Source organism: Phocoena sinus, chromosome 11 (assembly GCF_008692025.1).
Source record: "Phocoena sinus isolate mPhoSin1 chromosome 11, mPhoSin1.pri, whole genome shotgun sequence".
Lineage (NCBI taxonomy): Eukaryota > Metazoa > Chordata > Mammalia > Artiodactyla > Phocoenidae > Phocoena > Phocoena sinus.
In genome coordinates this window covers 66,132,095-66,148,047 of record NC_045773.1, presented here as the reverse complement: position 1 = coordinate 66,148,047, position 15,953 = coordinate 66,132,095, and the positions used below count along the sequence as shown (strand labels likewise).

Below are 15,953 nucleotides of genomic sequence, written 5' to 3'. Positions count from 1 at the left end.
GGCAAAAGCTTATAACTTTGACTTGTAAATTCTACCATTCTGTTCTTATGTGATTCCTCTCATTATTGTTGGTTTTCGTTTTTATTTCAACATTCCTTTATTGAACCATGTATACTAGTGAAATATAAAGAAACCACAAGAGTTTACAGGAAGATTACCAAGACTGATGTCATTAATTCAATATGAGGCTTCATATACTGAAAACAATTCATCTTCATTATAGAGCATAGAACCTTAAATTTTTGAAAAGCTAAATAAAGCAGTCTGCCTAACTTCAAATCTGTTCCATGAACACGTCTTGCATAATCATCTGACATACTTTTAGATGCTATACTAACAGCAAATAATTTAACAATAACTTTAACAAAACAATTTTAACTAAAAAAACAGTATAAAATTCTGGTCAGTCATATTTTTTTTTTTTTTAGTGATGTGGTAAAGGCTATAACTTATTGAGTTCCCTGCCCCCTGAGGATCTGGAGTATCCCTGTATACAATCAAACAATGTAAGTATAAAATGTTATTGTTAAACTATTAATTGCATAAGGAAAAAACATAGACTTCACTATAGCAAAGATGACTGACTACTAGCTTTGGTTACTATTATATTCAACCATCATTCATTCACCAAATTTTCTGAGTACCCACTACAAGCCTGGCACTATTCTAGGCACTGGGGATAGAATGAACAAAAACAATAATAGTTTTTAATCATCATGGGACTTGCATTCTGCTGTGGGGAATAGAGAAAAACAAACACACAAAAAATAAGAATTATAAGTGTAGTAAATGCTATTAAGGAGACAAACAAGGCTTTGCTATAGATTAGTCTTTGAAAGCTGAATTGTGGAATCCTAAAACTTAAAAAGAAAAAAATCATGAAGAGTTACATCAGGATGACATAGATTCTGGGACTTCCCTGGTGATGCAGTGGTTAAGAATCCACCTGCCAATGCAAGGGACATGGGTTCGAGCCCTGGTCCGGTAAGATCTCACATGCCGTTGAGCAACCAAGCCCATGTGCCACAACTACTGAGCCCACATGCCACAATTACTGAGCCCACGTGCCACAATTACTGAAGCCTGCATGCCTAGAGCCCATGATCTGCAACAAGAGAAGCCACGGCGATGAGAAGCCCGAGCACCACAACGAAGAGTAGCCCCCGCTCGCCGCAACTAGAGAAAGCCGGTGTGCATCAACAAAGACCCAACGCAGCCAAAAATAAATAAATAAATAAATAAATGAAGGAAAAGATGACCTAGATTATACAGAGCTTTGCTAATGTATAAGAAAACTACAGACACTGCCAGTGAAAACAGAGATCAATCTTTCATTGTCAAAGCTATTGGATGGCATTACTTGGAATATAGTAGCCTCAGAAGGTAATTAACCTCACAGTTTCCACAAGAGTTAAAAAGCATGTAAACATGATACTAAAAAAAAATTAAGAGGCGCTTAAGGAGGACAGGACAACCAAATGTAATGTGGTATCCTGAATGGAATGCTGAAGCAGAAAAAACAAAAACTAAGGAAGTCTGAATAAACTACAGATTTCAGTTAATAATGTATCAATATTGGTTCATTAATTATAACAAATGTACCATACTAATGTAAGATGTTAATAATGGGAAACTGGGTGGGGCTATCTGCATAATCTTAATTTTTCTGTAAATCTTAAACTGTTCTAAAAAATCAAGTATACTTAAAGAAAAATATATAAGATGGCTTCAGGAATTACAGTGGAAGGGAGGGGAGTTAGTGAAGACTTAAGGAAATTAACAAATGAGAAGCCATAAAACTCTGCAATGTGAAATTAAAATATAACTCAAGAAATTCAAAGAAAACCTGCAGATGCTTAAGTTATGATCTCTATTCATACTAAAATTCTTCCTAGGACAGAGAGATCAATGGGTTTTTCATGCAAACTAAATAACTCTGCATCACACATAAGCAGGCAATAACATCCCTGGAGTGCACAACAAGCACTTCAGATCCTATTTAACAGTAATGACCAATAGGCTATGCTTTATGTACGGCACGGTCCTGAAATTGTCATAAAATGCCTGGACAAGGATCAACCTCATAGGTCTTACTAAGTTTTGCTTACTTCAAGAAACAAGTTTAGGGCTTCCCTGGTGGCGCAGTGGTTGAGAGTCCGCCTGCCGATGCAGGGGACGCGGGGTTCGTGCCCCGGTCCAGGAAGGTCCCACATGCGGCGGAGCGGCTGGGCCCGTGAGCCATGGCCGCTGAGCCTGCGCGTCTGGAGCCTGCGCGTCTGGAGCCTGCGCGTCTGGAGCCTGCGCGTCTGGAGCCTGTGCTCCGCAGCGGGAGAGGCCACAACGGTGAGAGGCCCGCGTACCGCAAAAAAAAAAGAAACAAGTTTATACTTCAAGAAAAATAAGCAAAGAGGAGACTTGGTAAGGAGGACAGGGAGAAAGGATTATGTATGAAGGAGAAAAATGATTTCCAGGTCTAACTGGAAGCAATTTCGCCACTATTATTAACCTACTTTAATGCCATACAAATTAGTATAGATAGTTCAAGGTAGTAATAAAAGCTCTGAATTTATATCAGTTATCTTCTTTCCAATCAAAAGAAATAAGTGTTTTCTATAGCTTAATGTAAAACACCTAGCAGGTAACTCAATGTCTGATGACTTGGGAGGAACTAATCTCTCAATGTCTCAGTTTGAAAGATAGTCAGGAAAAGTGTGAGGAAAACTACAGAGGATGATAATCTCTAAATTGTAGAGTGTGAAGTGTGCATAAGAGCATAAAATTGGAATTACCACAAGAAGTAATTTTAGAGACAGCCATCGCAAAATTAGAACCTTATATCTAATACAAAGTGCAGCCACAGCAGAAGCCTGATCTAGGTAAATTGAGATAACAATTTCACTCATCAGATACTATGGAATATTAACCACAGAAGAATCATTTAGCCAAGATGGTATTATATAGTAAATCTAACTGAGATAATTCAGATGATGAAGTCTATTCCTTCTCTATTACTCCCCAACCCCAAAGGAAATCCTACAAAACAAAGATGTTTGTTATTCTAAAGCCTTCTCTCACAGGAATCTAAAATATATAATTGGAAAATATTCAAGAAGAGATGCAATAATTAGCATTTCCCCAGCAACTCCTGTTTGCCCCACTGTGAGGAGAATCCACACTGCTTCCTGCTGAAACGAGAAAAGGAGAGGTGAAGTGTGAAAACTTTCCAAGTAAATCGATCCAATGACGTTGCATCTGGCAGAGATTGGAAAAGCATCAACATTGCCAAAAGAACTGTCAGTGATGGAAGTCAAGAGAAGAAAACGAGGTTTCCAATAAACCACAGCCCAACCCAAGGGACAAAAATCGCCCCTGCCCCCGCCACTCCCTCACTCCCCAACCACTCCATCCTCAAGCCGCCCCCTGAGCCAAACAGACATCCTCTATAAACCCACACCAATTCCCCATCCAGGTGAAAACAATCCAAGAATCTTCTAGAACCTCCACTTCCCCACTTTCATAAGATCTGCACTTCTGGGGCCAGGCCTCTGGGGAAAACAGCGGCCAGATCCCACCCTCCTTTCAAGGTGAAGAGGCCGGGTCCCTCGAGTGGGGCTTCCCAGGGTGGGGGGGAGGGCTCACAGAGCTGACCTACTGGGACGAGAGCAGGGAACAGGCTGGGGCTCAAGAAGGGAGCTGGGGTTGATGAGACCACGCGACGGTGGGAAGAAAGGGATGCACTGGAGTCTGGGGATGGGCCGGGGTGAGGGCCGGGGAGGCAGGTGACGGGAGAGGGCCGGGCTGCGGGAAAGGAGCCGGCGGAGTAGGGGACGGGAGGTGAAAACCTGACCCTCGACAGCGGCGAAGAGGAACCGGTGGCCAAGAGGGGTCGGCGATCGCGGGCAAGGGCTGGGGGGTGGAGCTGGGCACGGACTGCAGGGCCGCAGTGGGGGCGGCACTGGAGAGCCGCACACTCACTGCTCTGCGACCCCAAGAACGCGGACCGGAATTTCCTCAGCGGGGTCCAGAGGTCTCCGCCCGCGGACGTGAGGGAGCGGAGGAGCTACCGCCGCCTCAGCCCAGGGGCCTCTCGCGCCGACCGCAGCTCCCACCCGCTGACGAGATTTTTCGAGGAAGGACGGGCGCCGAGCTCCTGCGGCTCCTGCAGGGCCCCGCGGCGAGCGAGGCTGACGGCAGGGATTCTCTACCAGAGCAGTAGCCCTCGGAGTAGTCTAGCGCCGAGCGAGGCCCGCGGCTGAGAAGCGAAGCAGGGCGGTGTCGGAAGCAGCCATGGGTGTCCTTGGGCATCCGGTGGCTCGAACCGTTCTCTTCTCAGCGCCCGGAGACTCGGATGAGGGCGGACGACTCCGGACCCTCTTCCCGCTCGCAGCCTCAGCGCTGCCGCCGCCACAAGCCCAGCCCGCTGAGTGCGGGGCGCGGGGCGAGTCTCTCATTATTTGTTTTTATCTTACAAAGCCCTTCATCCAAATTTAGTTTATCTACCTTTTTTTTAAAGTTTTTTTTTAAAGTGACGTTATTGTTATATGTAATGCTTTAATTCGTCTGGAAAGTAGTGTTTTATACTACAGCATAAGTGTAGATCTAAACTGATCCTGTGATTTTCAGCCACTTCTCCAACATCATTTGCTTCATAATAACTCCCCTCTTCTTTTTGCTTTGTGAGCTTTCTTTCTCAATAAATTCGTATGGTATTTTGAATGGCTTCAGAGCTTTTTTTTTCCTGATTGATTTGCCCATTATTCTTGTGGATGCAGCCTTGTTTACTTCTTTGTTTATAATACATTTACTATCCAGCAGAGAAATGTCCCTTCCTCGTTTCAATTATTTTTGTTTTCCAAAATTTTTATAGTAAACTCATCTGTTAATTCTCCAGTGAAATATATAGCCTAGGGAAAATTTTGTCAATTTCTATTTATTTTTAAAATAAATTTATTTATTTTGGCTGCGATGGGTCTTTCGTAGCTGCATGGGGGCTTTCTCTAAGTTGGTGGGGAGGAGGGTGTGTGTGCGCAGGCTTCTCACTGTGGTGGCTTCTGTTGTTGCAGAGCACAGGCTCTAGGGCGAGTGGCCTTCAGTAGTTGTGGCACGTGGGCTTCAGTAGATGTGACTCGCAGGCTCAGTAGTTGTGGCTCGCGGGCTCTACAGCGCAGTCTCAGTAGTTATGGCGCATAGGCTTAGTTGCTCCACCGCATGTGGAATCTTCCTGGACAGGGATCGAGCCCATGTGCCCTGCATTGGCAGCAGATTCTTAACCACCTGTGCCACCAGGGAAGTCCTCAATTTCTAGATTCTAACTGTGTCAAATTCTTTTGAATTTTAATTGGAAATGTGATGAACTAGGAATTAACAGAGAGTTGACATTTTTTTTTCATCAGCTTTCCATTCAAGAATATGGATGTTTCTGTGTTTTCTCACATCTTTCATATCATTTATGGCTCTCATGCATTTCTTCTTAGAGGTAATTAGAATATTTTAAAATTGCTTATTGTGGCTGGAATATTTTACTGCCATCATAACCTTCTAAGTGGTATATAGAAAATACAGTAGATAGTAAACAGAAATACAGTAAATAACAGTAAATAGAAAGATTTGACCTTTTTTGTGTATTTATTTTGCACAGAGGCTCTTTTGTGTTATCTTTTTTTTTTTTTGTTTTTTTTGTGTGTGTTATTCTTAAAGTTTTCAGTAGGTTCCAATTTTCTGGCTGTATAATTATATTTTTACAAGTGATAACAATATTGCCTTTCTATATCTGTATAATCCATATCCATATCTATAAAGGATTTCAATCTAACATGAATGAAAATATGAAATTGGAGAATCTCATGTGTGCCCTCAGAAGAACAGTACTTAAGAACAGCGAGACAGATTTCCATTAAATGTCTGATTTACAGAAGACTGAGGCTTATCTCCTTACCAAAGACATTTGCAAGAATTCTCCCCATCCTTAAGCCAATGAACTTACTGCTTGGACTCTAGCTGGACTTCCCACTCTTTGTACTCCTTGCCTATAAATAGAGTCCTTCCCAAACCCTCAATTGACTCAATTGACTGTAGCTTGCTACAACATGCATTTCCCAAATTGCAATTCTTCTGCTACTCCCAAATAAACTCAAGTTTCTGGTAATTTGAGCTTACCTCGGTTTACCTCCTTATTTAGGTTGATATTCAACTGGTGTCAGAAGTGGGGTTCCAAAGGAGATGACCCCTGGAGGGACAGTGACTCTCAGAACTGAGCGAGGTACCTGCACTGAGCCCCTAAGCTCAATGCACCTTAGAGTCACCTTTCTTCTTCTGGCTTGGTGAGTCTCCTCTTGGCTTTCACACTCCCTCCTTTTGGTCAAGCTCTCCAACTTTATTCGGGATTTGGATAAGGACAGATTGTCCTTCTGGTGAGTGCTCTTTTGGTTTCTAAATTAGAATACACTTGGTTTAGATTTAAACTAGTGGATTTCCTGAGAGCAACCAAAACTAAAAATTGGTGAACACAGATTGAGCACCTAAATGCTGCCAGAGCGCTCGCCACCTGTATATGAGAGACAACCATCCTCCAAGCACAAGATTCCTGTGTAAGGATAAAATGGTCACAGGTGAGCAAGTTTTCCAGTTTTCCTCTTACCACTCACAAGAAAATTCCATGCAACAAGGGACACCTGGTCATAGGTTGGGCGAGTAGGGCAAAAGGCCACTGCCAGAAAAAAAGGTATCCCATGAAAGGGACACTGTGGAACAAAACACAAGTTCCAACCCTAAGCATATCCCTTTGGCTCTCTAGGACTGTTTTGCTTCACTCTCGGGAAAACTCCAAAAATGGGATCCCAGTCATTTAAATGCTTTAAGGGTGGGCCCCCTCTTTAGGGAACCCAGCCAGTTTTATGTTTAAAAAATTATGGTTTCTCCACATGTGCATGGACCAATCTTACTGAAGACAACCTAGAATTACAATGGCCATTATGAGGAATGTTCCAATTAGACAAGATCGTTCATTTAAGAGGTGCACTTGAAGACAAGGTTCCCAAATCAACAAACAGAATGGGATAGCTATTTAATTGGCATGCAGAAACCCTCAGGAAGCTTCAAAATTCCAAAAAATTTGAAGACTTCGTTGAAAGATTCATTGCAAAAGGCTAATGAAAAATTAAAGATATAAAGGTACATATAACAGAAGACTATGAGGCTGATGTAGCACCTACTGCTCCCCTCTATCCTCCTTTACTTGGTACTCATTCTATTGATACTAATCCTCTGTCTGAATTGCCTTTCTACTCTGAAGAGACTGCATGACTGCAAACACAAATTCACCAAGTTAGTTATCCTCATATCTACCCTCAAAAGAATGGCCCCCATATTGGTCTGTCCCATAGCTGACAGGACTCTGAGGGATATTCTGGTAAACTGCTACTTTTCCCAGGGATTTTGAGGTTCTTTCTTCGTCGCGAGAGAATTCAGACAAGTGATACATAAAAAGTGGATGTTTTGAAGAGAGTAACACACTCCACAGACAGAGTGTGGGCCATCTCAGAAGGTGAGAGAGAGCCTCAAAATATGGCATGGTTACTTTTTATGGGCTGGTAATTTCATAGGCTAATGAGTGGGAGGATTATTCCAATTATTTGGGGGAAGTGGTGGGGATTTCCAGGAATTGGGCCACCACCCACCTTTGGCCTTTTATGGTTAGCCTCAGAACTGTCATGGTGCTGGTGGGTGTGCCATTTAGCATGCTAATATAGTACAATGAGTGTATAATGAGGCTCAACGTCTACTGGAAGTCGGATCTTCCGCCATCTTGGACCTAGTTGGTTCTCACTAGCTTTTGTCATGTACTATGGCTATGCCATTATTTTAGAGGTTGTGCCCTGCCCCCTTCCCTCCTGTTTCACTACCAGTTATTCCCTTAAATAGCCAAGGAGAAACTAAATTTAGAAGTAATGGAAAACCTTGCCAAATTTTAGTAAATACCAGAGCTACACTGTATTTTAAACCCCACTCACTTTGGAGCCTGCAGACTGGATCCTAGAAAAACTGGCAGAAGCCAAGTGAAGGGTGAGATTTCTTACCAGAGTCAGCTCTCCTGAATCTCTGTCTATAGTACCCAGTCGAGGGAGAAAAATAAAATTTCATATTGCCCCTGCCTTTCCAAACCCAGATCCATTGGTTATTGGTCCTTTCTCTCCTGGGATAGCTTTTACCTTCTTGTTTGTCTCATTTTGTGTCCTTAGAACTTGGCTTGACAATTATCAGGTTGGGGATCCCAAACTATGGCCAGACAGAAATGTCAGTTGCACCCCATTTATGACTAGATGTGGCTAGACAGAAATGTGGATTCCACTCCATTTGCAGTTAGGGTCTATGGCCAGCCCTAAGGGCAATTGTCTAAATCTTTTTTTTATTTGGTTATCTTTGGGAATGGCTCTGGAGCCTGGGAAGGCAATCCCTTTTGCACTCTCTTTGGGACGCCTATATGTGTTTATCCCATGTATGTCTTTCTCTTCCTAAAGAACCCTGTTTATTGTTGAATGTGTATCTTTTCGCACGTGTTCTTACAAACCTGGATTGTTGTTTTGCCTGTTTGTATTTTTAATTTAACATAATGTTATTTGGTACGTCTCATTCTGTTTCTTACTTTTTTTCAGTAAACACTACATCTCTAGGATACTTCCACATTGCTATGTGTTCATCCAATCAGTTGCCTCTAATATGTAAATAATTCCCCAGGGTGTACGTCTACTACATTTTATCTGTCCTTCTCCCAGGATCTTTCAGCTCCCTGCTAACACAAATAGTGCTGCCATGGACACCCTTATTCAGGTGCCCTTAAATAGCTGTGTGAGAATGGCCAGGAGTGGAATTGCTAGTCCCTGGGGAATGTGGACACCAGTTTTCACTAATACTGCTTGATTGTTGTCCAGAATGGCTGCACCAGTCCACACCCAGCAGAGCATGGAATTCCTGTATCCCTACAGCCTCACTAACATTCAACACATCATAGTAATACATGAAACCCAGTTGAGAAGCCTAGCATTGCAGGGAAACTACCCTCACTTCCAATCCCTGGAGCAACTGGTCTCAATTTTTGTTTTCAGTTTTCCAGTGGTTACTTTCATTTATCTAAATAATATTTTGGATATTTTTTAAGATAAATAATTAATTTTTATCACAAAAAAAGAAATACCTTTCCATGCCTAGTTTTAAAAATTCCCATTAGGATTGCATATAGAAATTGTCAAGCAGTTGTTTAAACCTATTGACATGGTTCCTTGATAGTAACAATTCCTTAATCTTAAATCATCTTGGATTTCTTAAATACAATCTAAGTATGGGATGGCTAAGTCATTTAGTGTACTTTCAAGTTTAATTTATTTCTTGATATTAAGAAATACGGTTATATTTATTGCTCTAAGTGATCCTGCTGCATCCCTAGAATGATTTGGAAAACCCAAAGCATGTGACCCTCAGTATTAATCAGGGTCAGTAAACTATGTTTTGTCACCTGTTTTTGTATGGCCTGAGAGTCTTTGAGAATGGTTGTTACATTTTTCAGATGGTTGAAAAAAACTTTTTTAAGAATAGTATTTCATTGGGTCATTTGTAGAGACGTGGATGGACCTAGAGACTGTCATACAGAGTGAAGTAAGTCAGAAAGAGAAAAACAAATATCGTATATTAACGCATATATGTGAAATCTAGAAAAATGGTACAGATGAACCAGTTTGCAAGGCAGAAATAGAGACGCAGATGTAGAGAACAAACATATGGTTACCAAGCGGGGAAAGCGGGGATGGTGGTGGTGTGATGAATTGGGAGACTGGGATTGACATGTATACACTAATATGCATAAAAGAGACAACTAATAAGAACCTGCTACATAAAAATAAATAAATAAATAAAATTTAAAAATAATATTTCATGACATGAAACTAATATGAAATTCAAATTCAATGCCCATAAATAAAATTTTATTGGAACACAGCTAGGCTTATTTGTTTTCATGTTACCTATGGCTACTTTCTTGCTCCAGCCACAGAGTTGAATAGTGGCAACAGAGATAATATGGCCCACAAAGCTGAAACTATTTACCATCTGTCCCTTTACATAAGACTTTTGCCAGCCCCTGGTATAAATGATTCAATCAACAAAAGTTTATGGTGAACCTACTAGTGAAGGACGTGCTGTCCTGGTCCCCATGGGTGTTTACTGTCCTGCTAGAGAGACAGTCACAACCCAGGGTGACAAGTGCTAGGATGGGACAGCAAGGGGAGGTCCAGGGGGATAGAGCAGAGGCCTCTAAGCCAAACTGGGGAGTTCAGGGAAAGCTTCTCACAGGTGTTTCTGTCCAAGCAGAGACCTACAGAGTGAGAAGGAGCTGGCCATGTGAAGATGGATGAGGGGAGGTGGCAGGAAGAATGTTCTGGGTAAAAGAACAGCAAGTCCAATGGCCAGAGGGATCAGACCATGTTGCTGGAGGAACAGGGAGATGTTTGCGTTATCATTTGCATGATAGGCTTATTTCTAGTTAAACCAAGTTTAGTTTGCATATGAATAAATAACTGATATATAGGGCTCTTAGTGATGGAAGCAAGGAAGGAAGGAAGTGTTATCACTGATTGATTGATTCACTCATCCACTCATTCATTCATTCTTTCAATAAGAATTGATTGAGCACCTTTGTAGTGCTGAGCACTGGGCTAAGTCCTGAGGGTGCAGAGGAAAACCTGAGGAGGGCTCCGTCCTAAAGGTGCTCACAGTTTATTGAGGAGAGCAGACAAAAAAATAATTTCCGCAGGTGCGAGGACCGCCCATACTGCCGTATCATGGAGGGCCCACCGCATTTCCAACCCCCTTCTCTCTGGCCACCTAGTCATTTTCCCAGCCTCCTGTGCAGTTAGGGGTGGGCATATAACCGGTTTTGGCCAATAAAATGTAAGAGAGATCTGCTGAGAAGTGTCTGGGAAAACTCTTCAGATTAAAGGTGAAGCCACAAAAGATACCACCACTTTGCGCCTCTTGCCTGCCTTTGAATAGAATTGTGATGATGGCACAGTGGGTTCTGTGGCAGCCACCTTGTGATCATGAGGTGATGAGCACCAGCATAAAGCTGGTCCCTGTTGGCTTCATCGAGCTGCTGCGCCGAACCTGGAATTACATCTACCTTCAGGGACTCCTGGTTGAATTAGAAATTGCATGTTATTATTGTGTAAGCCAGAAGTTCTCAGCTGGAGGTGATGACATCCAGGGGACCTTTGGCAATGTCTGGAGACATTTTTGGTTTTCACCATGGGAAGGGAGTTACTTCTGGCATCTAGTGAGTAAAGGCCAGGGATGGTGCTAAACATTCCACAATGCCTAGGACAGTCCACACAACAAATAATTATCCAAAATGTCAATAGAGCCACGGTGAGAAACCTAGTGTAAGCCATTATCGACCAAGTGCTTTCTTTTTTGATACAGGGAGTGGGAGAGCCTAGCCAGAGCTCATGGGATGGGGAGATAGGAGGAGGGGCAATGTCTACCTTAGGACACAGGAAAGAGGAGTGCAGGGAATTATTCCAGCTGGCTTCACTCACACTGTTAGGCTTGGAGCAAGTTCCATGAGAGAGTTGTGGACCCCAGTCCCTCAGGTGAGACCCCACTGTGAGCTCCTCTAGACCTAACCCTGCCTGTACCCAAGTGCCAACTCTGTGCCCCAGGCTAAGTGCTCAAGTGGATCGCCTCCCCAAAATTTCCCAGTGATTCTGAATGGTCAGTATCATTTATTGCTGCTGAAATAAAATTTCATATTCTAAGGCAAGTCATGGAAAATTTAAACATAAATAATTTTCTCTGTCCTTTGGCCGCCTCTCTCCCCTCTGCTGTGCATTGTGTGTCTGCATTATGCATCGACCAAACCTCCCCACTAGCAGAAATACCTGCTCAACCATAAGGAGCAACTTTCTCCACTCCTTAAACTCTAACATTCCTTCTTAATCTTGTAAGGGGCCACCATGACCCATGACCCACTGCTCGCTTTGTGTCACCTGTCAATAATATGTCACTTAATGTACAGCCCTCTGTCTCAAAACCTTATATAACTGTGCTTTGACCTCTAATGGGCAGAACAGTCCCCAGAGCTTTCTGAGTGGCTGTTCCCGGGTTATAATCCTCAATTTGGCTCGAATAAAAATTTCCATTTCTTCCTTAGACTGGTTAATTTTTTCGTTGACATTCCCACTGTACAGCTGTGAAAACTGAGGTGCAGAACAATGGGGTCCCATGGTTAATGACATGTTTTGGAGATTGACTAACAGGTTTTTTTAATCGGCCATTTAGCATTGTCCCTTAAGCATCTTAGTTTATCATTTTGTTTTGTTTGTTTGTTTGTTTCCTAAGTCAAAAGAGCTTTTATTCATTTTTAAAATATCACAAATGAGTCTGGCCTCTTGCAGTTTCTGTAGCTGGATCACTCAGATCTTATTCTTCAGCCTGCCGAACTGTTTCTTTTTCAGAAACATAGATACCATCCCAAAATTTTCTGATATCCGTGTTTTTAACTGTTGTGGCTTGCTGAATCAAAGCAGCCAAGTCTGACACAAGTTCAGTGTTGTTTCCTTCAAGAATCAACGCATCTTTCTGGGCTTGAGATACTGAACAAGCAACGCCTGGCCTCCTCCGAACCCTGCGGATATATTTTTCACCCAAAAAATTCCAGATTTCAACAAGAGAAGCATTCTGCTGAATAATAACGTTGATGGGGGAAGTAAGCATACACAGACCTCATCTTGCAACGGAAGCCCAGTGTAACACCCTTGATCATGCTCTGTACATGGCTACAGATAGTGCAAACAGTCACCAGCTCCTTTCTAATCCCCCACCATTTGTCAACCGGAGCCTCTTTTTCTTTCCAAGGAGACTAAGTTCTACATTGATGTGATTGAAGTCCCTCTGCAGGGTACCTCTGGGGCCCTTCACAATAACGGCGCATCCCTTCAGAGTAACGTTGACATTTTCTGGAATGTCAACAGTCTGATTGCTGAGAATGGTCTTCATTCTCACAGTAGATACAGCAAAAAGCTATTTTATCATTTTGATCATCACTTTCCAGATCTGTAAAACAACACTACCTACTTTATCAACATTATTATGGGGTAAAAATAAATAATGCATGTAAAGGGCCTGACATGTGGTAAACATTTCACAAATGGCTGTTGTTGTTCCTACTATTTCTTAGTATGCCCACTGGGGCTAAGGAGCTGGGGCTGCAGTGCAAATGTCAAAGCCAGGTCATCATCACGGTCGCCTGAGTCACCCACTTGCAGTGGAGACCCAGAAACAACTGAGGGAGGGGAGATTCTGGGAGCCACTGGGGAGACAGAGAAAGTCATTGAGATAGGGGAGTGTGAATGCAGACTGAGATTCATTGAGTACTTTAGGCACAAGACCTAAATACAGTTATTTTGCATAGGAACCAAAAGACTTTTTTTTTGGCCACGCCACACAGCTTATGGGATCTTAGTTCCCTGACCAGAGATTGAACCCTGGGGCCCTTGGCAGTGAAAGCACTGAGTCCTAACCATTGGACTGCCAGGGAGTTCCCCCAAAAGACTATTCTGAGACTACCTTCTGGCCGGGGGACTTTGGTCCTTGGTCCTTACCTGGCTTGGGAAAGAGTGAGGTCACAGTCTTTCAGGTACGTCTCACCGAGGAGAAGGAAGAAGACATCCCTCCAGGAAACTTGGAGGGTTGGAGTCCAAACACAGATGGGGGGTAGACCTTGCATTGGTTGATTCCTGGTAGAGGGTGTGGCCCTGGGAAGGAGGGTGCTTCACACTGTTGCTCTTTGTTCCTGGGAGTCACCGAAGGCACGTGTGCTCCATTTCCATAACGCAAAGTCTCTTGCCAGGTTGCGGGCAGATTTCTGGCAATTGAGGCTCCAAGCATAGACAGGTGTGAGTGTCTCTTGTGAAAATTCTTCTTCTCTTAAATATGTCACTTAGAACTACTCTACCGATGGCTCCTGAGACTGGGGCCCTCTCTTCAACCCACCCCTCTGCATTTTCACTCAAGAGCAAGTTTATCTTCTGTGTTGCACTCCCAGGCTACACAAGAGGGTAAATAATCTTTCTAAACAAACAAATATACAGACTCTCAGGGGGAAATAATATCCATTTTGTGTCTATACCACCATTTATTTATTTACTCACCTTATTGTTCTGGGACATTTGAGTAGTTTCAAGTTTTTGAGTTTTTGGCTATTACAAATCATGCTGATGTGAGCAGTCTTATAAATGTTGTTTTGGGGGAGCACATGCCTGCATTTCTGTTATGCACGTATCTAAGAGTAGAGGTGCTGGGTCAGCTTTACTAGATGTTACTACTCAGATTTCCAAAGTAGCTGTACCATGGTCCACTCCCACCACCAGCAGTACATGAGAGACCAGGTTGCCCCACATCCTCTCTGACATTTGGTATCACCAGTCTGAGAATTTACAGCTACAGCTGCACACAGGAGTATGGCTGCCTCTCACAGACATGAAATAGGGTGAAAAAGACCAGACATAAAAGTAAACATGCCATCTAATTCCCACTTACATAAAGCCCCCAAACAGGCAAAAATAATCTAAGGTGTTAGAAGTCAGGATAGTGGGACCTATGAGAAGCAGGAGGGGGGCTTCTAGGGTGCTGGTGATGTTCTGCTTCTTAATCTGGGTGCTGGTTACACTTTACTCCCTTTGTGAAAATTCATCAAGCCATGTAGTCAGGATTCATTCACTTTTCTGTTTGTTATACTTAAATAAAAATTTCAAAAAAATATTCTCTCAATCTCCTTCTCTCCCTTCCTCTGTCATCTTTCCTCATGGTACTCGGTTGGGAACTGTCCCCTTCAGAGTCCCCTTCATGGCCCTGCGACCTGTACAGTTGCGCAGGTTCTACACTCAGAAGAACCTTTGATTGGTTTCATGCTCTGCCATCTTTGTCTTGAAATTCTTAATACTTTTTGAACAAGGGGCCTTTTGCTTGCTTGCTGAGCCTCACACATCACATAGCCACCCTGGCCATGGGCAGCTGCCAGTGTCTCTGCACAGATCCCCACGTAAGGCTTGGTCTCTGCTGGGCACTGAGGACAGGGCCAGGTTGCGATCTGCCTGATCAGGGAAGGTGCCAAATGCCCATTTTGGCCCCAGGATGGTTCTCCCTCCTGCGAGAACCTGGGATTATATTTACCTGCGGATGGAATTACAGGGTCATAAGGTAGGTTCATGCATAATGCCTCTCATGGCTCTCTGCCCCTGTGCTTCCATCTGCCTTAAAAAAAAATTGTAAAATATACATAACATAAAATTGACCATCTTGGGCTTCCCTGCTGGTGCAGTGGTTGAGAGTCCGCCTGCCGATGCAGGGGACGCGGGTTCGTGCCCCAGTTTGGGAAGATCCCACATGCCGTGGAGCGGCTGGGCCCGTGAGCCATGGCTGCTGAGCCTGCGCGTCCGGAGCCTGTGCTCCGCAACAGGAGAGGCCACAACAGTGAGAGGCCCATGTACCGCAAAAAAACAAAAAAAATTGACCATCTTAACCATTTTCAAGTCTGTAGCCCAGTGGCATTTTAGTACATTCACATTGCTGTACAACCATCTCCACCATCTGCCTCTTGAACTTTTTCATCTCCTCAAACAGATACTTTGTACCCATGAAACAATAACTCCCATTCCCTTCCACCTGCTTTTACGATTTTTCCTGTCTGTCTCTCTTCCCAGTTACACTGTGAACTCCGTGAGGGCCGAATGGGGCTTACTCCCCTTCAGATAAGGAGGAGCATATATGATGTACACAGGGCCTGGAGGACATGGGGAAGAAAATAGTTTTGTTAAATAAATTTAAAATATGGGATATAATTTAACCCTTGTTTGAAAACTGGGCTGATTCTTGGGCTAATAAATTCTCTAAATTCAGTGTTGAGCCAG

The 15,953-nt window shown here is 43.2% G+C and overlaps 1 pseudogene; it reads right to left on the bottom strand.

Annotated features, from left to right (window-relative positions):
- Positions 1-12,465: 12,465 nt before the first annotated feature.
- Positions 12,466-13,041, bottom strand: LOC116762618 (annotated as a pseudogene).
- Positions 13,042-15,953: the final 2,912 nt, after the last annotated feature.